Source organism: Rattus norvegicus, chromosome 19, assembly GCF_036323735.1.
Source record: "Rattus norvegicus strain BN/NHsdMcwi chromosome 19, GRCr8, whole genome shotgun sequence".
NCBI classification, from domain to species: Eukaryota; Metazoa; Chordata; class Mammalia; order Rodentia; family Muridae; genus Rattus; species Rattus norvegicus.
In genome coordinates, this window is record NC_086037.1 from 50434635 (window position 1) to 50459387 (window position 24753).

The 24753-nt window shown below is 39.3% G+C and overlaps 1 protein-coding gene across 5 annotated transcripts in view; it reads left to right on the plus strand.

The window, feature by feature from the left end:
• The window catches only part of Ctcf (CCCTC-binding factor), a 49536-nt gene that overhangs the window by 3157 nt on the left and 21626 nt on the right, over positions 1-24753 (plus strand). For all 5 annotated transcript variants that reach the window (XM_006255536.4, XM_039098033.2, XM_039098034.2 and 2 more), the window contains 1 exon segment: positions 4581-4697. The gene's annotated coding sequence lies outside the window, so the exon portion shown is untranslated.

The window sequence follows — 24753 nt, forward strand, 5'->3', positions numbered from 1 at the left end:
TTTGGAAGTGTCATGAAATCTATTATTTTGTTATGATTTTTTAAGTGGGAAGGAAACAACTAAATATATAAGAAAAATAAATTGGGGTGAATTGGTTGATATAGTGTCATGTATCTTTAATCCCAGCTCTTGAAAGTCAGAGGCAGGCTGAGTTTAAGATCAATCTGCACTACTTAGATCCTGTCTCGAAACCAAAAAAATAAAAAATGTTTTTAAGTTTTTGTTGTTGTTTTTATTTTGAGATAGTGTCTCACTGTATAACTCTGGCTAGCCAGGAACTGACTGTGTAGAACAGGCTAGATTCCCTACTCAGATCCACCTGCTTCTGATCATGATAAAAGACATGAGCCACTCTGTCCAGTGGCCTTTGTGTGTGTGAGTGCAGGCAGGGGTGTGTGTGTGTGTGTGTGTGTGTGTGTGTGTGTGTGTGTGTGTAAGTGGGACAGCACTGTGAAGTCCATTTTCTCCTTTTTGGAGCCCTGGTTGGTCTAGAACATATTATTCGGACTAAGTTGTTGCTGAACAGATCTGCCTGCCCTTGCCTTCCATGGGCTAAGATTGAAGTCTTGGGCCATTATCACACCTGACTTCTTGGAGACCCTAACCCCACACACTTTTCTTTCCTTTTTTAAAAAACAAACAAACAAAAAAACCCAAAAAACAAAAAAACCCCTCCATAGCCCTGTTTGTCCTGGAACTATATAGACCAGGCTGGCCTCACACCACTTGATCTGTCTACTTCTGCCTCTTGAGTGTTGGGATTAAAACCCTGGGGTTTTACTTGGATTCTGAATTCAGGTCATTAGGCTTTCCTGGAAATAGATTCTACTGACAGAGTCATTTTGCCCAGCCCAAGGATTTAACTTACTTAAATCAATAATGTGACACAGTTACATGAATGTCTGCGCACATAAGAAAATCCTGATTATTTAAGAGTAGTTGAAAAATTCTTAGAAGTTTCTCCAACCTTCTAAGAAAATTTAAGAGATACAAAAGTTAACTTTAAGATGTGTTCTAGAGGGGCTGGGGATTTAGCTCAGTGGTAGAGCGCTTACCTAGGAAGCGCAAAGCCCTGGGTTCGGTCCCCAGCTCAAAAAAAACAAACAAACAAAAAAAAAAAAAGATGTGTTCTAGAGAGTTTTAGGATTTTTAAAGAGGATATTCAGAACTAAAGGAACCCAACTGGGACTAATAAGTGGCTTGGGAGTTCCTTGGCAGAGTCTACATGTGGCTGACTAATGCTGTAGGGAGGAGTCTTGTGACAGAATCTTGAACAGTTGTACTTAACTGGCAGAAAGTTTCATTTGAGCCTTTTTTTTCTCTTAGGGATGCTGCTAGTGTTACAACCATCCCACATCATCATCTGCACAGGCATCCCCACTCTTCCCTCCCCGCCAAATGTAGGAACTCTGACTTGGTCATCTTTATATCCTATTTATATGTCTTGGCTCTAGATGGCTTCAAACTATTGGTAAAAATAGATCCTTTAAATAACTTCAGAGTTTCCAGGTTTAGGAAGAACAATAGGTATAATGTTGCAGGGAGCTGCTCTCAAATATGTAGGTTTGTCATATCCCATTTATTTTCAAAAACACTTAAAGCCAAGCATGGTGGTACAAGCCTGTAATTTCAGTACTCAGGAGGCTGAGGCAGGAGGATCATGAGTTTGAGACCATCCTAGCCTATGTAATGATTCCTGTCTTAAATACTAAAACAAAACAACAAAAAGAACCCTTCTGAGATTGGAGAAATGGTCAGTAGTTAAGAACACTTTCTAACAGAAGCAGGGATCCAGTTTCTGTTCCATCTACATGGTGGGTGGCTCACAACTATCTCTTAATGCCTGTTTGGGGGATATTAACTCTCCTGACTTCTGGCCTCCGTGTACTTATGTACATGTAGGCAAAACACTCATGCATAAAATAAAAACATCGCTTATTTTTATTTTTTAATCCTTTTAAGAAAAGCTAGTTATGAGACAGGTTGTGAAATGTCCTGGTTGGCCTAGAAATCCAAAGCCTTGGTCCTACCTTTGTCTCTCAAGTATTGAAATTAAAAACTTATATTACCCTACAGGTTTAGGGGGGAAATACCATACAGACTTTCTAGTCACTATCATCTGATCCTTCTGGCCAATATTTTTGTGTGTTTTTTCAGTGGTTTAGTATTTGAATGTAAAGTTTGGAGCATTACATAGATTATTAGCATATACCTCAGGAGTGGTTTTTTTTTTTTCTTTTTTTTTTTTTTTTTCTTTTTTTTCGGAGCTTGGGACCGAACCCAGGGCCTTGCGCTTGCTAGGCAAGCTCTCTACCACTGAGCTAAATCCCCAACCCAGGAGTGGTATTTTTCATATACTTGATCTTTATTCTGGAATAATAAGGTTTTTTTTCCCCCAGGGATGTAAATACTGTTCCCCTTGGTGATATGGACTTCAATATGAAATTATTTTTTAAGACAAGAATAAGTTTATGTTAAACTATCGTCCAACAAAAGAGCCATGCCATCTTTTTATCTTGAAGGGGTTTTGTTTGGTTGTTTTTTTAAATTTATTTTTATTTTATGTACAGTGGTGTTTTGACTGCATGTATGTCTGTGTGAGGGTATCATATCCATTAGAACTGGAGTTACATTTTTGAGCTGACATGTGGGTGCTGGGAATTAAACCCAGGTCCTCTGGAAGAGCAGCCAGTGTTCTTAACTGCAAAGCTATCTCCTCAGTCCATTATCTTGAGTTTTAAAGGTATTACGTCAGTTTTATTGAGCTAGTTAAATTATGAGATGGGTTTTGTTGTTGTTGTTGTTGTACCTTATATATCATTTTTAAAAATTCTTTGTTAAAAGAATTTTTTAAACTTTTTGGGTATGAAAATTTTTGCCTGATGTATTTATATATTCCACATGCATACTTGGTACCGATGAAGGACAGAGGGGATCAGAGTCCCTGGAACTGGATTTACAGACAATTGTAATTATAAGCCACCATGTGGGTATTGGGACCTGAACCTGGGTCCTCTGCAAGAGCAGCGAGTGCTCTTTACTGCTGAGCCATTCCTCCAGCCCTTTTCCCTTTTTGTTGTTTTTAAAGATAGTCTCCAAACTCATAATTCCACTTCTGTCTTGCAAGTGCTGAGACTGTGAGTATATACCACCATCTTTGAACAAATACTCTTTTTTTTTTTTTTTCCGGAGCTGGGGACCGAACCCAGGGCCTTGCGCTTCCTAGGTAAGCGCTCTACCACTGAGCTAAATCCCCAGCCCCTTTGAACAAATACTCTTAAAGAGTATTTCACTTGGGGGATTCTCTCTGTCTCTCTGTCTGTCTCTGTCTGCCTGCCCCTTCCCACCCCCCCCACTCCCCCGGGCATGGTCTTTCTTAAGAAGCCATACAGTCGTGGAATTTGTTGTGTAGATGAGGCTGGCCTCAAATTTGGAGTGATCTTTCTGCCTTTGACTCTGGGGTCTGGAGAACTGGGATTAAAAGGTATTGGGTCATTAGACCTGGCTCTCTCCCTCTCTCTCTCTTTTTAAGTAGAGATAGATTTCATTCCACCATTACTTGAAACATGGCAACTTATTGGTAATTTAGGGAGGAAAAATAATGCATTCATTATTTCACTGAAACAAGTATCTGGGGGTTGGGGATTTAGCTCAGTGGTAGAGCGCTTGCCTAGGAAGCGCAAGGCCCTGGGTTCGGTCCCCAGCTCCGAAAAAAAAAAAGAACAAAAAAAAAAAAAAAAAAAAAGAAACAAGTATCTGATTATTGTGTATCAAGGATTTTTCAAAGTTCAGCGAGAGCTTCCTTTGTTAATAAACTTACTAGTTTGTGGTGCAAACTAACTTCATCAGTAACACTACTCACTATTTATTGAAGATAAGGAAACAAACTGCTAAAAGATTGTTATTTCAACTATAGGAATTTTTGGTAGTTTTGAGTATATATGCCATGATTATAAGAGTACTGTTTTAACAATCACAAATCCTTTAAATCTAGATATTCGGTGAATGGCTGAAAAGTACATCAGTGTTATATTGTTGGCATGACAGACATTCATAGAAGAGTTAGTCAGTATAGTAGCAGTTTATTGTTTGATGGTGGGCTTTTGTCATTTTTTTTTTTTTTTTTTTTTTTTGGTCTTTTTTTCGGAGCTGGGGACCGAACCCAGGGCCTTACGCTTCCTAGGCAAGCGCTCTACCACTGAGCTAAATCCCCAGCCCCACTTTTGTCATTTTTGAGAAAGGATCTTGGGGCTGGGGATTTAGCTCAGTGGTAGAGCGCTTACCTAGGAAGCGCAAGGCCCTGGGTTCGGTCCCCAGCTCTGAAAAAAAGAACCAAAAAAAAAAAAAAGAGAGAGAAAGGATCTTGGTTTGTAGCCCAGGTTGGCTTTGGATTGTTGGCAGTTCTCCTGCTTTGCTTCCCAGGTGCTGACATTGTAGGCCTTCATTACCACAACTAGCTAGTCTATTGTTTTTTTTCCTCCCACTCATAATAATCTTACAGTTTGCTCTTTTTTTATGTTGTATGGTGTATTTATGTGAATTTGCTGTTTTCATTAAATGATTTTCTGTTTTTCTTTTAGAATGACCACAAATCTAGAACCAAAGAACATGATGCACTAGCAGGCAGACTTGAAGCTAGGGACCGGAGATCTGGGTTCTGTTGTCCTTCCTCAAACTGATTTTGCAGCCACGGAGAGGTAAATGCCTATTCCATTGTTTGCTCTTTAAAAAGAGACTAGCTGGGCCCAGTGGCACAGGCCTATGGTTCCTTATATGGGAGAATCAGAAGTTGAAGCCACCCTTGGAAAAATACAGTTAGAAAATAGGCATGGTGGCCTATGTCTCTAATCCCTGCCAGCACTCAGGAACCTAAGTTTACTCTCCAGGACTCTTGGTGGAGTGGGGAGGGGAGGGGAAGAGTATGATGTAATGTCACCTCGTTTGGTGTAGAGAATTTTCTGGATAGTTTCGAGCATAGGAGATGCAGCACATTGGATAATTCAGAGTATACAAGAACAGTTTCTATATTATGAGATTGTGGGTATGAAACTGTTAGTACATATACTAGTTGGTTGACAAAGCAGATATGATGTCTTTCTGTAGAAACCTTTTGGGTTCTATGTTTTGACCTTTGGGGGGTTGGACAATGTGAAATGGTGAATGACAGTTTATAGTTTTATAATTTTATAATACGACTTTTTTTTCTTGGAATATCTAGTATCTGGGATAAAAATTTTTCTTAATCGAAGTTAGTCTAACTAGCCCATGTTTCCTTTATGTTATATTATGATAGTCATCAATGATTGCCAACCTGTACTCTTTGCTGTTAGATAATGTATCATATCATATCATATCATACCATACCATATCTCAAGGATCTTCTCCATTGAGGATCTGTTCTGTTTTGAGATTTAACTAACTAACTAAGTAGGATCTGATATAAGATTACCTCTTTTCATGCTAACAAAAGCACGTCTTTTTTTACCCTTGGGATTACACAAATAATTATATTTCTGTAAAAGAAAAAGGAATTTAGACTTTGAAGTTCATTTAAAAAAACACATTTGTTTGTTGTGTATCAGTTGGGGGCATGCTGCATGTGTGGAGCATAGAGAACAAGTTTGGGAATCATTCTCTCTCACTATATGTTTTTCAGGGATTGAGTTCAGGTCATCAAGCTTGGTGGCAAAGTGCCTTTACCCACTGTGCCATCTCACCCACAGTAGAGATGGAAACTTCAAATGCTAATATGTATGTCACAAGTCTATTTAAGTGGTTACTAGAACTTTTTTTTCCCTTTTGTCGTTTTGCTTTTTGGTTTTTCAAGTTTAAGACAGAGTTTCTTGGTGTTTAACACTTGCTGTCCTGGAACTCACTTTGTAGCCCAGTCTGGCTTCCTGGCTTCAAACTCAGAGATCCGCCTGCTTCCGCCTACTGGTTGCTGGGATTAAAGGCATGTGCCGCTGCCACATGGCTAGAGTTTTTCTTATAAACTAGAACAGAGAGAAGGGACTAGGAATGAAAGCTCTGTCCTGCAAGCCTGTTTTACACATAAGAAGAGCAAGGTTTGTATAGCAGTGTTCTTCATAAATTATACCCTGTGGGTTTTTATAGGAGTGCTGGTACTGATCCCTTGCTCACAAGCTACTGAAGGGAACAACAGTGACTTGAGAACTGCTGAGAAATCGTGAACTTTACTAATTTGGAGAGTGGAATAGGAACGTGCTGCTCATTTTTTATTTTATTATTATTTTTTTTCGTTTTTCTTTTTCTTTTTTTTTTTTTTTTTTTTTCGGAGCTGGGAACCGAACTCAGGGCCTTGCGCTTGCTAGGCAAGTGCTCTACCACTTAGCTAAATCCCCAACCCCCGTGCTGCTCATTTTTAAGTGTTATTAGTTGACCTACTTGTATTTGGTCCCTATTTTTCAAATTTGGATATGAATGCCTTCAGGGTACGAGGTGATACAATTTTTCAGCACTTGAAGCCAAGCATAAAATTGACCATTTTCCTTATTTAGGGTGTAGTGACTTAAATGATTTAGCTAGAAGTAACTTTTAAAAATTGTTACATTTGCTAGGTGTAGTGGTGCATACATACCTTTAATCCTAGAGCTGGGAAGACAGAGGGAGGCAGATCTCTGAGTTTTAGGCCAGCCAAGGCTGCTTAGTGAGACCTTGGTCAAAAACAAAACAAAAAAAATATATTTAAATAAATCACCATATTTGAAGCAGAGTGCAATATTGTCTTGAAAAGTAAGGTCTTTCTTCAACAAAATGATGTCTGAATGCCTAGAATGGAAAGTGTTATTTATGGGCATCATAGTGGAGACATTTCAGAGAAGTGATGTTTTTGTTGCTAATGCTTGCTGACTGGCTTGTTGTGACAGCTCTGACTGTCAGATAGCCTAGACTTTGAGGCCGAAATGAGTGATAATTCTGTTCCAGCCTCCCATGTGCTACAATTCCAGGCATATACCACCAGGCCTAGCTGTCTCAATCGTGTGTGTGTGTGTGTGTGTGTGTGTGTGTGTGTGTGTGTGTGTGTGTGTACACATACATGTTTGTTATGTTTGTTGTGTTCTTTTGCTTATTGGAGGTCAGAGGACAACTTGGAGGAGTCAGTTCTCTCCACCAGGTAAATTCTAGGGACCAAATGCAGACCATCAGATTTGGTTGCGAGTGCCTTTACCCCTGAGCCATCCTATCAGGCCCAGCATACTCCTTTAATTAACAGTTTATACTGAATTTTGAGGGTCGAGGATACAGCATAGTGTTAGAAGCCTTTCCTGTTACTGTGAAGCAGGTTCAGTTACCAGTGCTGGGGGGAAGTGTCATGGAGCTGGAGAGATAGATGTCTTAGTGCTTGCTGCTCTTGGCAGAGAACCAGGATTAGATTCCTCGCACTCAGCTATAACTCCAATTCTAACATCATTTTTGTATACACATTCTTTGGTTTAGCTGGCTAGATCCTTGGGTTTTCTTTTTTTTTTTTTTTTTTTTTTTTGGTTCTTTTTTTCGGAGCTGGGGACCGAACCCAGGGCCTTGCGCTTCCTAGGTAGGATTTTCATTTTTATGTGTTATATTCTCCATAAATATATACCATTGACTGCTACTTTTAGGGTCAAGGTTCACTAATTGGGTGTCCATTGTTAGTCTCTGTACAGTACAAAGAAACTTCCCTCTGGTGCTCCTAAACAGAACACTGTATTTCTAAGAAGTGTCCTGTTTGACAAGTTGTTTTAGAAACCTAATATTTCTTTGTTATTTAAATTTCAATTAGTATGTGATATATATGTAATTTTGCTTTTCAGATTTTTTTCTGTTAAATATTTCTTTTATTATCCATGTTGTATTCTATGATACTATTATATTCACTGAGAATGTTGGGAGTTGTTCCCAACTAGTCTTAATCTGTGTTAAGAGCATTATGTTGCTATTTATTCTTTTTTTTTTTTTTTTTCTTTTTTTCTTTTTTTCGGAGCTGAGGACTGAACCTAGGGCCTTGCGCTTGCTAGGCAAGTGCTCTACCACTGAGCTAAATCCCCAACCCCGTTGCTATTTATTCTTACCATTGTGCTATGTGGTATAGACATTTGTTGTTGAATATAAGGTGTGAGATTTCTGACTTAAAGTTAACCTTATAGGACCTCTCCCCACCCCCCACCTCCAGCTAAATAGAAATGGTGGTGGTTCTATCAAGTAATGTTTGTGTGGTAGTACAGGTTAGTGACATACTGAGATGCATCACAACCCTGAAGCTTGTTTTTCCCTCCTAAGAAAGTTATCTTTCAGTATGTCGCTGGTGCCCGAGGGTAGAGGTGAAACTTGAAGCCTTCTTCTGTGAGATATAACTAATTCGAGATGACTTTGTAGGTTTTTTGTCTTTTTGAGACAGGGTCTCTCTGTGTAATCCTTGAACTCTGAGATCCTCCTGCCTCTGCCTCCTTATGCTAGAATTAAAGTCATGCACCACCACACCTAGCAGCTTTGCAGATTTTTATCTAAAAATATACAAGCCAGATATTATAGCTCATACTTGCATTCCTAGTACTCCAGAGATGGAGGACTCCATCAGTGAGTTTGAGGCCAGTGTTAAGTCTTGTCTGAAAAGTGGGGGGGACATGGGGTTGGGGATTTAGCTCAGTGGTAGAGCACTTGCCTAGCATGCGCAAGGCCCTGGGTTCGGTCCCCAGCTCCGAAAAAAAAAGAAAAAAAAAAGTGGGGGGAACATCATATTAGAAAAATAGAAACCGGGGTTGGGGATTTAGCTCAGTGGTATAGCGCTTGCTAGAGCGCAAGGCCCTGGGTTCAGTCCCCAGCTCCGAAAAAAAAAAGAAAAAAAGAAAAAAAAGAAAAAAGAAAAATAGAAACCTATATTTAAAGTATTATATTTTAGGCCAGTAACTTTGAAACTGTGGAACATAAATTCTATATGAGATATGATTATAGTCTGAAATCACTTGTCTTCTCCCCAAGTGCTTAAATTATAAACAGGATCTGTTGTCATACCTGGTGACCAGGGAACCTTATGAAATAAGGTTTTATCTATCCTCTGTCTTCTGAATCAGAATCTCTGAGATCTATGTATTTTTTAAGTTCATCAGGTGATTCTGATTTTTTTTTTTCTTTTTTTCGGAGCTGGGGATCGAACCCAGGGCCTTGTGCTTGCTAGGCAAGCACTCTACCACTGAGCTAAATCCCCAACCCCTGATATTTTTTTAAAAAAGCTTTAAGAACCACTGCTCCTGGCTGCACCCCTCTCCCCCCAAAATAGGTTATCTGTTAGCTCTGTATAAACCCTAGATTGTGTGTGTGTGTGTGTGTGTGTGTGTGTGTGTGTGTGTGCGTGTGTGTGTTTCGTTCCTTTTTTTGTAATTATTAGTGATAAGCTTACCACAATTTCAGCTTTTTTTAGTGTTCTAACTGACAGAAGGACTGTTCAGAGATAATGCGTCTGAACTGCTGCTTAGGGATAAAGGAGGCTCTGGTCACTCTTGGGAAAATCAGGGAAGGGGAGGTATCAGGTTGCTTTACCCTAGAGTTGTAGAGAAGTTGCTTGGGACCCAGCCTTCCATTAATACTAATGAGCTCTAAAACCAGATCACAATTGTACATTTGAGGCTTTTGGGTTTTGTGGTACTGGGGAATGAACCAGGGGACTAGCACATGCTTTATTTACAGTCTAGGTGTCTGTTAAGCACTTGATTCAGTCTCCAGAACCACTACCAATATGAGGTTGAGGGTAGAACATTATGGGGCTGAAGAGAAGGCTCAGCAGTTGAAAGCTCTTGTGGAAAATGGGATTTCTGTTTCCAGTATTCACAGAGCAGCTTACAAATGCAGGTAAATGCAGTTCTAAGAGATCTGATGCCTTCTTCTGGCCTCCCTGGCCTCTAGGCACACGAGGTGCACATACATATGTGCAGGCAAAATGTTCATACATACCAGATAAGTCTTGTGTGAAAGACATTATATAGCTTTAGTCATTCTCTTATTGAAGTTCTTTTTTTTTTTTTTTGGTTTTGTTTTTGAGACCAGGTCACACCATGTCGCCCTGGCTGTCCTGTAACTTACTGTAGATTAGACTCACAGAGATCTATTACTTCTGCCTCCAAGTGCTGGGAGGCATGGGCCACTATGCTTGGCTCTTGAAATTCTTTTTTTGTCCACACAAGTTGCCTTCTCTGCCAAAGTGGTAGGAAGTACCTTAACCCATCTTATGTTTTTGGTTGTGAGCTTAACCTTTAATGATTGCTGAGCCATCTCTCCAGCCACGTTACCTCTCTTCACAGCACTCATCCTATTATTTAGCTGCTTTTTTTTTTCTTTGCCTGTCTTGCTGTCAGGTGAGGAGACTAAGAACTAAGTCCTATGTAGAAAGCTTGTATGAACAGTGTTACCAGTTGGATGATGCCACTACTGCTTGTGCTCTCTCTGTTTCACTTGGAACCTTTGTCCACTTCTTTCAACTTGCTAAGGAGCTACTAATCTTTTTTTTTTTAAGCATCTGGTATCTTTTTGATTAAAAGGTGTTGGGGTGGGGTGGATGTGTGAGTGTGTGGGGTGTGTGGATGTGCTTATGAGTGTAAATACATTCGGAGGTCAGAACTATTGGACCTGGAGCTAGAGTTTCAGGCGGTTGTACATACTGCTTTGAGTGCTAAGAACTAAACTTGGGTCCTCTGAAAAAGCAGTATATGCTCTTAACCATTGAACTATCTCTCATAACACCTCTTGCAGTTTCTTTAGACAGAGTCTCACATAGTCTAGGCTGACATCAAAATCACTGTGTGACCAGATTGGCTCCCTCCAAAGCCAGAATTTGTAATTCTTGAACTCAAACTTTACATTCCCCTGCCTCCTGGGATTAAAGGCTTGTGACACCTGGCTAGTCTTCTTTTTTTTTTTTTTTCCCCTTTTCTTTTTTCTTTAACATATGTTTGTCTGTCTGGCCTGATATCACACGCTTGTAATCCTGACCCAGGTAGCCTTTTTAAAAAACATATTCATGTATGGAATCATAAGCTTATGTGATGGCACCCACTTGTAATCCTAACACTCTTTGGAGGCTGAGGAAGATTCACAAGCAGTCTGGCCATAATAAAATATGTCTTAAAAAAGGAAGGGAAGGAAGGAAGAAAAGAAAAATTGCCAGGTATGGAGGCAGAGAGCAGCCTGGTATACAGATGGGAGTTCCAGGACGACACAGAGAAACCTGGTCTGGCACAGATTTATGCACAGACATACACACATACAGTTAAGGTCTTTTGTAGAGAAACACCTGGAAGCTGGAGTTGGTAGTGCACATTTTTAATTTCAGCACTCAGGAGGCAGAGGCAGGTGGATCTGTGTGAGTTTGAGGCCAGCCTGATGTACAGGATGAGATTTAGGACAGCCAAAGATAAACAGAGAAGCATTGTCTTAAAAAACAAAACAAAAGATCTGGAAACTAAACTGAGTTACACAAGCTTGTGAGGAGGCAAGAGGCAGGAAAGATTGTAAAAGTCTCAAGACTAGCCTGATTTACATAGTTGCAATCAAAGAGTCTGCCTTAAATGTTGATATCTATGGTTCATACTGACTTTTGTCAGGTGACCTTCATGTTAGACTTTCATAATTGTTGCTTTAAATTTTTTTTTTTAAAAGCCAGTAAAATCATGGAGCTACCATTCTCTCCTTTTCTTTCCTTTTTTTGAAGAAGGTTCTCTTGTAGCCTCAGGCTGGCCTTGAGCTCCAATCTTTGTGCCTGTCTTCTGAGTGCTGAGGTTGTAGGCACTTAGCATGATTTATGTGGTGCTGGGATTCAAACCCAGTGTTTAATATATATCAGATCCAAGTACTCTACTAATTGAACTACTTGAAGGCTCCTTCATCATTTTGAGATAGGGTCTTACTGGGCAGCTCCAGTTGGCTTGGGATATGCTATATAGACCAGCTGGCTTCAAACTCATTCACATAACTCTGGAATTAAAGGTGTATGCCATCTAACCCAGGGCTACTTTTGTTGTTGTTGTTGTTGTTGTTGTTGTTGTTGTTGTTGTTGTTGTTGTTCTGCATAGTATATATAGTATGCCTGGTTTGCTACTGTAGGTTTATAATCTGAGCTACTTGAGAGGCTAAGGCAGAAGGAGCTTAAGTCAGTCAACAGGAGTCAATTTTATAAACAAAACCACAACTTTTTGTTTATCGGTCTACCTGGTTTTGGTGACAAGTAATTGCTAAGTACCCTACCTTGTTTCCTAGAGCTGTGAAGATTGTCTTGTTAACCATTCTGTCCATGCTACGCAGGTACTTTGTCAGAGGGCACGCTATATTCCCAGTTCTATTCATTTGTTCATGTAGGATTTTTTTTTAGTCTTCACAGTGTAAATTTATACTGAAAATTAATTTCTTTTTTTTTTTTTTTTTTTTTGGTTCTTTTTTTCGGAGCTGGGGACCGAACCCAGGGCCTTGCGCTTCCTAGGTAAGCGCTCTACCACTGAGCTAAATCCCCAGCCCCTGAAAATTAATTTCTTATATAAACTATCAAGCAGATATTATAATATATGCTTACATATAGGACTTTTGAGCTAGAGTTTCGTATAGTTCAGGTTGGTTTCCAGCTTTGTAGCCTGTGATAGTCTAGGACTCTAGTGTTTGCAACACCACACAGGCCTTATTTGCTGTTTTGAGTCAAGGTCTCACTACATAATAACTACATATCCCTGGCTGGTCTGGAACACACTGTGTAGATCAGGATGACCTCAAAATTTTCAGCAATAATCTTTTCTCTGCCTTTCATGTACAACTGTAGGCATCTACCATAAAACCCATATTTTTGTTTTTTCTCAGCATCTCTATGTGTATTGATCCAATGCCTGTCTCTGGAGCACTGGGATTGAAGGAATATGCCACCATATCCAGCCAAACCCAGTTTTATCTTACTGTCAGTAACAGATTGTTGAAAATAAAACTTTCTCCCAATGACTAAGTGGTACAATGATGAATTTGAAGTGTTTATTTGATAGTTTCCTCTAGGAATAATTTAATATACTTAACTATATTATTTTATATAGTTAAAATGTATATAATACAAAAATAATGTGTGGGCATGAGATTGCAGATTTGATGGTGCTAGCTTGATGTGTTTAGGAAATCTAAGACGAAGGGCCAGATAGTGAGTCTTTGTCTCTAAAAATGGGAGGGAGGAAGGAAAATGACATTACAATGAGGAAAATAAATTCATATTGTTAGGTTTTCACTTAACATATAATCAGTGTTTTGTGTTCTATCTTCCCTTGTACAAAAGCCATTTATATTTCATTTGACAGTGACACTAATATGTGGGTATCTGCTGTTTACCTAATATTGGTTTGTATCCATTGCTTTAGAGAATACAGAAGCAAAATGTAATTCCTGTCTTTAAAAACTAGTTTGTTGAAGGGAGATGCAGACATAGCGTATCATGTTACAGTTAAAGCAAAAACAAAGTTAGTCTGCTCTGGACAAGGTTGAAAAGATTTGGATGTAGGAGATGTTTTGAGCTAGGAGAGAGCAAGGCATCTGATGTAAAGATGCCTAGCAGGGAATACTCAAAGATGAGGTTAGATGAATAGCAGGGATGGGAACAAACTGTACAGAGCTGGGAGCTCAACCAGAGAGTCTGAACTTGATTCAGTAAGCATCAACCATTATGAATGTTTTTTTATTACATGTGTATTTGATAGATACAATCTTACTGTATAACCCAATCTGGCTTCAAATTCAAGATCCTGTCTCAGCCCCTTGAGTATCTGAAGATACCACCATACTCTCAGCTTTGTCTTTTAAAACATGAGAGCCCCTGTGTTGTCCAGGCCACCTCCAAACTCCTAAACTCTAGGTGCTGACAGACTAAGGATTGTGCTCAACTCTCTTCCTTCCTTCATCATGATTTTTTTTTTTTTTTTTTGGGATGTAAAAGCAAAGGCGAGGTTTATTACGGAGATCTATTACGGGGATCTCCGGGCCAACACGTATCCCATGCAGGAGACAGAGGTGTCGACCCATCATGAATATGTTTAGGACTCATGAGCCACCTTTTAGGAAGATGCAGTGTATTTCTAACACAATCTACAAGCTAGAAAAACCAAACACAAAAGTTATTGTTTTATGTGTCGCATTCTTATACATATATGAACCTATGTGTGCAGGTGCTTGTAGAAGTCAGGGGTCAATGTTGAATGATTTTTTCAGTTTGTCATTTATTTTTCGAGCCAGGATCTCACTGAACTTTAAGCTCACCAGTTTAAGTATGTTCACCGGCCTGCTGGACTTAGAGATAATAGGTCCACACTTCCACCCAGCTTTTTTAGATAGGTTCTGTGAATTAGACTTGTGCTCTCACACTTGTGTGACCAACATTTTACTTACTAAGCTATTTCCCAAACCTGTTTTATTATTTTGTTTTTGTGGTACTAGAGACCAAGCCCAGGGCATAAAACATACTAGGATCCCAACTACACCTCCCAGTTTGATTTCTTACAAAAACAAAACTTTTTTTCTGATATATGTATGTACCTGAGTATATGTGTATATGAATACCACATGTGTGTAGCAGTCATGTTCCTTTAAAGAACTCTTAATCCCCCATTTCAGTATTTGATCAGTCACTAACTCTTATAGAAATTTGGAAAATTATCCAAAAAAGTCATTTTCATGGGGGACTTTAAGATTTTTTATTAGAATTTTAGGCAGTTAAGGCATGCACAAGCTGAGGGTGGTAGTACCCATATTTAACCTAGTGTTTGAGAGGCAAAGGCAGGATCTACAAAGCAAGTTTCAGGACAGCCAGAGTTATATAGAGAAAACTTGTCTCAATACAAACAAAAAAGGGATGCCAAATGTTCACCAAATTACTAAAATGCTTTGTCATCTTGGATGGTGGCCTTTAAGGTCCCAGAAACCTGCTATCATACAGTAGTTCTCTTATTAATCTTTACAGAAATCTGTGGAGTAGATACCATTATTTATTTTTTGGAAAATTATCCAAAAAAGGATATGGAAACTGAGGCAAAGAAGATAGTATCTTATACTCTAGGCCTTGCTTAAAGTTTTTTGTGTATGTATGTGTGAGTGCACATTTACAGTGGCATGGACATGTTAGCAGATAACTTGCAGGAACTGGTTATCTCTACTTAGGGAGTCTAGTGTTCAATTCAGGTTGTCATGTCTGCTGGCCAGAGCAAAGCTATCTCACTAGCTGTGTTGGTTTGTATTTTCTCAGCCCAGGCAGGATTAGACAGTCTGGCCTTCTTGAAGTAGGTGTGTCACTGTGGGCATGGGTTTAAGACCCTTACCCTAGCTACCTGGAAGTCAGTCTTCCACTACCAGCCTTCAGATGAAGAGGTAGAATTCTCAGCTCCTCCTGCACCACGCCTGCCTGGATGCTGTCATGTCCCTGCCTTGATGATAATGGACTGAATCTTGAACTTATAAGCTAGCCCCAATTAAATGATGTCCTTATAAGAGTTGTGTGTTTCACACACATTAAAATAATAATAAAAAAACAACACAATATTTGTCCTCTATTAGTGATTAATTAATCTGATCTCTTTGCTCTTTTGTTTTTTGAGACAGTGTTTCTCTGTGTATCCCTGGCTGTCCTGGAGTTCTCTCTGCAGATCAGGCTGGCCTCTAATTCAGAAATTTACCTGCCTTTGCCTCCCAAATGCTGGGATTAAAGGCATGTACCCTAGCACATGCCTTTTACTCTATATCAGAAGTTCATGACCACCTATTAATGGAACCTTTATCAAAGATACTTGGGCAATTTGCATCAGTTTTGAAAATGTACAACCCTCAGCTAATGGTGGCATTTCACTAGAGCATGCTTTTCTTTATTCATTTATTCTTTATCAGTTACTAGTTTCACTGCAGTATGACAAACTGTTGGACATCTATAGTCAGTGCTGCCACTATTAATAAGGTTCCAAATATTTTTTTCTATAGCTCCCATTTGTTTGAGGGTTTTGTTTGATTTCATGTACAGGATGGGACCCAGAGCCTCAGGCATGCTAAGCAAGCCTTCTGCCACTGAGCTATGCCCTTTGCTTTTACAATCATTGGGGGTGAGGGGGTTGTTGTTTTGGTTGGTTGGGGTTTTTTTCAGGGATGGGGATGTCTGGTAGAACCTATGGTGTCTTTGAACTCCTGGTCCTTTGCCTGTACCTCTGGAAGGAGTATTGACTTGAGCAAACTGTTGGAGGTTTTCCCAGTAATATATTTGTATTCTTTACCCAGCCTTTTTTTTTTTTTTTTTTTTTTTGGCCGTTACAGTTCTACTTTACATAAAAATGTTAGTGTTCCTTTGTTTTTATTTAACAAGATTAATATATTGTTAAAGGTGTTACAAATACTTTTTATTTTTTGGACAAGATCTATAGTCCAAGCTTCCTTCAAACTCCCTGTGTAGATGAAGGTGACCTGGTGTTTCAGATTGTCCTGCCTCCATCTTTGGAGTGCTAGGATTGAAGGTACTTGACTTCATTCCCAGTTTATATAGTGCTGAGAATTGAACATACGGCTTTGTGCATGCTAGGCAACTATACTCTACCAACTGAGCTATATATCCCTGATAGTCTTTCATTATTTTGTTTAAGGTGATAATCTCTATTTTCTATATCCTTGAACCCCTATTTCCCTTTAGTTTTTTTAGTGTTTCTCTATAACAGAGCCTTGGCTCTCTTGGGCTTTGTAGACCAAGCTGGCCTGGAACTCATATCAAACTGCCTGCCCCTACCTCCCTGGTGCTGGAATTAAAGATGTGTACCACCAACATGACCTTGTTTTCTAAGTATGTATTATATAGCCTTTGTCCTCCTCCGATTTAAAAGCTGTTCATCTGTGTCATTTTTTTTTCTTTTCTGATGCTAGAGTTGGAATTTGGTGCTTTGAGTATGTGTAGTATATACTGTTTTATCTTATAGATTTGGCTCTTACTTAGCTCAGGGTGCCCTTGAATTCTCTGTAGCTCAGGAAGTACACCCTCAGATTCCTAATATTCTGCCTTAAGGCTAAAGTAAAGATTTCTGAGATTTTACTGCATTTGTCACCAACTCCTAGTGCTGAGTTGACTTTGAAATAGGTATTTCAGTTTTTTTAGTTCATACTATTGTTTGTTTCTTTTTCTTTTCCTGGGACAGGGTATGTCGTGTATGTGCGTGCGGGGGGGTTATGTGTGTATAGATCTGGATGTCATGGACCAGACTGGGCAGAGCTCAAACTCACCTGCTTCTACCTCCTGAGTGCTGGGATTAAAAGGTGTACACCACCACCAGCTGGCTGTTTCTTGAGACAGGGTCTTATTGTCTGGGCTGGCCTTGAATCAACATTGGCAAGAGTCATCATACCCAGCTTGAGGTCTCCTCCTCTTCCTCCTCCTCCTCCTGATAAGTTTGTTGTAAATGATTTAAATTTCTGCATACCTTTTCTCTAACATCTGTTTATCAAAAATACATACATACGATTTTAAATTTATATTTTAGTTTGTTACATAAAGAATTTGGGGATATGTATATAGAAAATACAAACAGCAAATGTATTAATATGTTTAAAAGTAAAAAAAATACAAATTAGAAAGTAGGGTTTTATTACTGTGAGTAGATACAACTCATTATCTAGGAGAATATTTAATTGGGACTGACTGACAGGTTCAGAGGTTTAGTACATTGTCATGGTGGGGAGCATAGTAGCATGCAGGCAAACATGGTGGTGGAGGAGTAGCTGAGAGTTACACATCTGGATTGGCAGGCAGAAAGAAGATACTGGGCCTGACTTGAACTTCTGAACTCTCAAAGCCCTGTGACATATTTTGTCCAACAAGGCCACAACTACTCCTATAATGCCATTCCCTATGAGTCTTTGGGAGCCATTTTCGTTCAAACACCACATATTAACAAATTGATCAAGATGTAACCAATTTAAAAAAAAAAAACAAAAACAAACAAAAAAAAAAAACAAAACGGGTTGGGGATTTAGCTCAGTAGCAAGCGCAAGGCCCTGGATTATTTGGTCCCCAGCTCCGAAAAAAAAGAAAAGAAAAAAAAAGTATTAAAAAAAAACATAACAAGGTTTATTATGTAGCTTATAAAATAAAAGAAGAGGTTAAAAAAAAGAGTGTACTTGCCTTGGCTGGTTGGTTAAGAGCACTTACAGTGGACCTGGGTTTGATTTCTAGCACTTGCAAGGTGGCTCACAGTTGTAATTGTAGTTCCAGGAGATCACTCTCTGTCTTCTGTCAGCACATGGTGCACAGACATGCACCCAGGCAAAATACCCATATATAGAAAATAAAAATACTTTAAGGCAAAAGAAAAAAAATAAGCTTTTTTGAATAGGAGTTTTTCTATATAAGCATTCTACTCATTGCAAATAAAATTTCATCCATGTTTCCTTTGGTATAAGCCAAGGACATGGTGCCAAAATCCTCAATGAAAGCAGTTTTGTGAGGGATAGGACTATGTGGCCTATGTATGTCCAGCTTTTATTAGATGGTCTGGCTTAAGTCTGGGATAAAGCCTGGGGTAGAATATTAAATTCCACAGGAAGATCAAGTCAGATAAGGACAGAAAAGTCCCTTTTGGATTTACCCATTAACAGTCATTGTTTGCCTCAGAGCCATTCAGTAGAATTCTAAGCAATAAAAACCAAATTGCTGAACTAAGAGGTGGAAGAGAAGGATTAGAAACAGCAGATGTGGGGTTGGGGATTTAGCTCAGTGGTAGAGCGCTTACCTAGGAAGCGCAAGGCCCTGGGTTCGGTCCCCAGCTCCGAAAAAAAAAAGAACCAAAAAAAAAAAAAAAAAAAAAAGAAACAGCAGATGTGGAGTCAGGCATAAAAAATAACCTGACAAAGACTATACAGTGAAATGAGGTTGAAGATGAGATATTTGGACAGCATAGAGATTTCTTTATTTCTTCTTTTTTTTTTTTTCTTTTTGCCAAGAGAAAGATAAAGGCGATTGATCTAGTAGACTGCCTGAGGGATCTATAGTTAGGTTATGACATAAGAGCATGATATTTCAGGTGTCTTCTGTTAGAGTTATGTCCTTGCATCCACTCTCTCAAAGGTCAGAAAAATAATTGAACCAGTTTTCCTTCTAACCCTTCACCCCCAAGTGTCTAAAATCTCACTTGCTCAGTCCAAATGAAGTTCCTCCTTCCTCTTCTGTCTAGAAGTTGATGAAATGATGGTTTATTTGCTAATTTTTTTTTCCTTAAAAATTGTTTGAGCTGGATGTGGTGGCACATGTCTTTAATCCTAGTGCTCTGGATGCAGAGACAGACAAATCTCTGCTACAGAGTTCCAGGACACCTAGGGCTATTACATAGAGAAACCCTGTCTCAAAACTTGTTTTATTTTCAAACAGGTCCTATGCAGCTCGGTATGATGATATGAAACTGTAAACTTGAGACCTTTCTATGTGAGGATGACCTTAATTTTTTTTAAGCTATATTATACTGGGATTATGCTGTATACCATGATACTTTTCATGGCTACTGGGGATCAAACCCATGGTTTTGTTTGCCTCGGCAAGAACTTTACTGGCCAAGCCATATCAGTAACCCCTCTTTTTATTTCATTTTTCCACCATGATGATAGAAGATATAAGAATCTGGTCTGAGAATACCATTGTGATAGGGATTATTACGGAATCGTAGAGCGGCAGAGAGCCTCTCATAGGTACAAGGCCCTGGATTCTATTCCAAGCACTGCCACAAAAGAAAAACAAAACCCTAATTGCCGAAGAAACAATGTTATCATTTTATAGTGATACTGCAACCCCCAGAGTAGAACTGTTTAACCAAATAATTTTTCCCTTATGTTGAAGGCAACAGTCTGCCTTTCTTTCTTTACCCAGTGCCTTTGAATTGAGAAAGTAATGTGTGTGTGTGTGTGTGTGTGTGTGTGTGTGTGTGTGTGTGTGTGTGTGTGTATGTATGAAAGTAGCCTTTAGGGGGGTGTGTGTGTGTGTGTGTGTGTGTGTGTGTGTGTGTGTGTGTGTATGAAAGTAGCCTTTAGGCTCTGAAACAGATTGCTCTCAGAGACGTAGGGAAAAGACCCATGACAAGGAGCAGCTACAGAAAGAAAGAAGATAAATGTCCTAGGCCCCCTTTTTACTAGTATCATTCCACAAAAGAGGTTTAGTAACACCAATGAAAGGTGTGGTGGGCATAAACAAGGAAGATGGGAGAGAAGAGAGATTTAAGCAATCAAGATGAAAGCAGGAGTCAAGAAAGGGAGGAGATGGATTAGAACTGTTAAAAGGAACAGGGCAGCTAGGAGAGTATTCCCTCCAGGGAGTAAAGGAAAGAAGCCAGGGACTGTTGGGCTAGCTATTGATTCAGAGGAGGGATTCACTTCTGGAGAAAGCTAGAGGAAGGGATATGCTGCTCAAAGAGATGCACTGAGATTTCTAAGCACAGGTAGGTTGCTTTTTCCTTTTATGTGATATTTCTCTAGAAGCTGTTGCTTTAAGACTTCGGTAGATGCCAATGCTCATGGACTGTAAATCATGTGTTCTTTTCATTGAGTACTGTCGGCTCAACTCCTTGGCACACAATTGTTTTTAATTTGTGTTCGTTTATATGTTATTTTTTTCTACGTGGTATAATTCTGTTACTTTTATATAGGATTTTTATGTAGTATTTAATGGGTTTTTCTTTTTTTTTTTTTTTCTTTTTTTCAGAGCTGGGGACCAAACCCAGGGCCTTGTGCTTGCTAGGCAAGCACTCTACCACTGAGATAAATCCCCAACCCCTTTAATGTTTTAAGTTTTCAGATTTACAGTAGGGACTTTTTTTTTCTAGGTTCAAATTATGTGCTACAAAACCCTAAAAAAAGATGTTACAGAAAAAAGTTTTTCCTTGACTGTTGATTTGATTTGTTTATAAAGAAACAGGGTATCATATAGCCCAGGCAAGCCTCAGCTCACAGTAAAGAAGGCTTACCATTAGTTCTGATCTTCTCTCTTCACCTACTGTGTGTGCTACTATGCGGACTCCTCCTTCCTTTTTTTATGGGTTATTTATTTAAATAGTCCAGATAATGTAGTGATTCTCTGGCAGGGCTACCATTAAAGAATTAGTATCTTTTTTTTTTTTTTTTTTTTAGGAGCTGGGTACCGAATCCAGGGCCTTGCGCTTGCTAGCAAGCTCTCTACCACTGAGCTACATCCCCAACCCCATTAGTATCTTTTCTAATGGTGTCTGTAACATAAAAAGGGCCTTTTCTCTGTTCCCTAACTTCAACTATTTGTATTATCTCTCTTGTTTGCTGTGATACTAACTTTGGAGGTTGTATGATCTGGAAAACTCTTTAAAAATAGTCATAGCTGGTGAGGACATGGTGACACACTCACCTTTAATCCTAGCACTCAGGAAAGGAGGCAGAGGCTGGTGGTTCTCTATGAGCTCCAGAGCTACACGGTGACAATTCCAGTCCCCTGGAAACCAAGGCAGAATTAGGCTGGCCTGACTACCAGGTAACACCTGTCTGGAATAAAGAAGGAAAGAAGAGTGGAAGCTTAGTGTTAAGTGGCAGGTCCTGATTGTTGGGTGGGGTGAGCCCAAAGTTCTGCGTTTCAAACAAATGTCAGAATTGTCCCAGTGTTGTTGGACCTCAGACTTTACTTTGAGCAACACAGTTGCCTAGTCATGGGTTCTAGTGTTGGTGTTGAACTTTCTTTTTTTTTTTTTTTTTAAAGATTTATTTATTCATTTATTATATATAAGTACACTGTAGCTGTCTTCAGACACACCAGATCTCGTTACAGATGGTTGTGAGCCACCATGTGGTTGCTGGGAATTGAACTCATGACCTTTGGAAGAGCAGCCGGGTGCTCTTAACCGCTGAGCCATCTCTCCAGCCCCCGGTGTTGAACTTTCATAATCAGAAATACTAGATCTTATAAAACTGTGGCATACTAATGCTTGGAAATTTTAAATTTACATGTACATTATAAAGTTCCTTGACCCCCTACCTTTTACAGTAACATTTTGTTATATTTGTCTCCATTCTGGTAAAATATTGTATTTATTTAACCTGGTGGTGATGGCACCTTTGGGGAAGCAGAGGCAGGTGACTCTGAGTTCCAGGCTAGCCTGGTCTGCAGAGCTAACTCCAGGACAGCCTAGGCTGTCTCAAGAAAACAAAAACAAGGGGGCTGGAGAAATGGCTCAGAAGTTAAGAGCACCGACTGTTCTTCCAAGGTCCTAAGTTTCAATTCCCAGCAACCACATGGTAGGTCACAACCATCTGTAATGGGATCTGATGCCCTCTTCTGGTGTGTCTGAAGACAGCTACCATGTACTCATGTACATAAATCAATCTTTAAAACAAACAAAATAACCCTATTGTATTTGTTTTGCTCTTAGATATTTAGAGCAGAGGGTAATAAAAGCAGATAACAGCAATGCAAACCAAACTGGCAATCTAGGAAATTTTCCATCATCCTTGTCTTTATTCCACATATGGTGGACTTTGTTGAATTGGTCCAAAAATAAAAGTTGCTATATTGAAGGTATGGGTCAGTGGTAGAAGTCTTGCCTAGAGTGTGGGTAGGGTGCTCTAGGTTCAATCCTCAGCACCACTGATGAAATAACTAAGGGGGGGGGGAAGCACACATGTATGCACACTCTTCAAGCCTGGCCTCACAGTTTTTGCTTTTATTTTAAATTTAAGTGTGTGTGTGTGTGTGTGTGTGTGTGTGTGTGTGTGTGTGTGTTTGAGGCAGTATGTTGCATGACTTTACCTCAAGTGACTTGAACAGATGTTCAATTTGAATTCTGTGAACAAACCAATTTGTGAGTTTATTGGGTTTACTTATAGGAGCATGGATTACTCAGCTGTGTGACCAAAAGGCCCACCATAGAACAGGAGTTCCCTGCCCAATTTTTGAAAGCAACTCTGTTGAAAAGTGTGTGTGTGTGTGTGTGTGTGTGTCTGTGTGTCTGTGTGTCTGTGTCTGTGTCTGTGTCTGTGTGTCTGTGTCCTCTGCTTCCCAATAATTGTGTGCTTTAAGAGGGAATTTGTGAATCTTTTAACTTTCTAAGGTTCTTCAGCTATTAAATTTCATGAACTTCCTGAGGCTTATATTTTCCTTAGCTTCCTTTGTCTTCTGAGATTCCATATCTGTCCTGGATAGAACGTTTCAATTGAAAAAAAAAAAAAGATATATGACTGTTTTTTAAAATAGCTCAGGTTAGCCTTATACCCAAGGTTGCTATATACCCAAGGCTGACTTCAAATTTCTCCTACTCTCTTTCCTCTTTCTCTTGAATGGTAGGATTATAGTGTATATCACCATACCCAACTATTTGAGGCATTGTTCAGCACAAAGTCATGTGCTTTATCTTATTAGCATCCATATAACAACAAAGTTGTGGCCTCAGGAAACTTTACTGTCTTAAGAATGAGCTAGATCTGAAGAAAATGGGGAGGACACAAGGAACAGGACAAGGAGGGAGAATAAGACATGGAGAGGAACAGTGTTTGGATAAAAATACAGTTTCTTGTAATAATTGGTTTAATTGTTTTTGTTGTTGGACATATTGTTTTGTCTCAAGACAGGGTCTCATTATATAACCTTGGCTGACCTGGAACTTAATGACTGTGTAGAGCAGCCTGATCTCAAATTTACAGATACAGCTGCCTCCCAAGTCGAGGATTTAAAAGTTGTGGACTAATACATCTTTCAGTTTGGGTGAGAAGGAGGGGGGCAGTACTGGGTTGAATGTAGGGCCTCATTAGTACTGGACAGGTGCCTTGAGTGTGAGCTGTATTCTCAGTCTTCTTTTCTTATTTTGATGCAGGGTTTCATAACATTCCAATAGTAATTTTATATGCATTTGCTTTTGACATGGTCATGCTACTTTTCTCCAAGCCTACCTTTATTTTACCTTGAACTCTCATCCCGAATCAGGCCATGGCTATTTATTTCTCTGTAGATTTTGCTGGCTCAGATACAGTGCCTGCACAGGGGATTGATGAACTGTGTCTCTAGTAAAGTAGCAAGAGCTTCATTTGAGACTGGGCCAAGAACATAAAACACTTTAATTTAAGGTTTTTTTTTTTTTTTTTTTTCTTTCGGAGCTGGGGACTGAACCCAGGGCCTTTTGTGCTTGCTAGGCAAGCGCTCTACCACTGAGCCAAATCCCCAACCCCACATAAAACACTTTAAATTGTTGTTGTTTAGGGATAACTCTCTGTGTGTGTGTGTGTGTGTGTGTGTGTGTGTGTGTGTGTGTGTGTGTGTGTGTGGTTTTTGTTATATAGTATTGCTTTAAATTAGATGCTTTCAGACTTTACTATCTGCTAGGTTTTTTTATTTTTAGATTTATGTGTATGGGTGTTTTTCCTGTGGGTATGTATGTATTCCAATCACATGCTTGGTGCCTCAAGAGGTTAGGAGTTTCATCCCCTGGAACATTAGTTAGAGCCAGTTGTGAGCTCCATCTGAACCTAGTTTTCCGAAAGAACAATAATACTCCACTCTCACCAGTTTTCTGTTAATTTTAAGTATAATCCAGAGTCTTGATCAGTTTTGATCAGTTTTGGAGTTTTTGGTTTTGATTGACAAGATTTATAATGTAGGTTAATTTTTTTTTCTTCCATCCAAGAGGAAACTATCTGTTGAATAACCATTGATGGATACCTAATTTGTTCACTAAGGAGGTGGTTGGGGGGGGGGGGAGCCATCTTTCCAGCAGCTCCCTATTTACTCTTGAAGTTTGT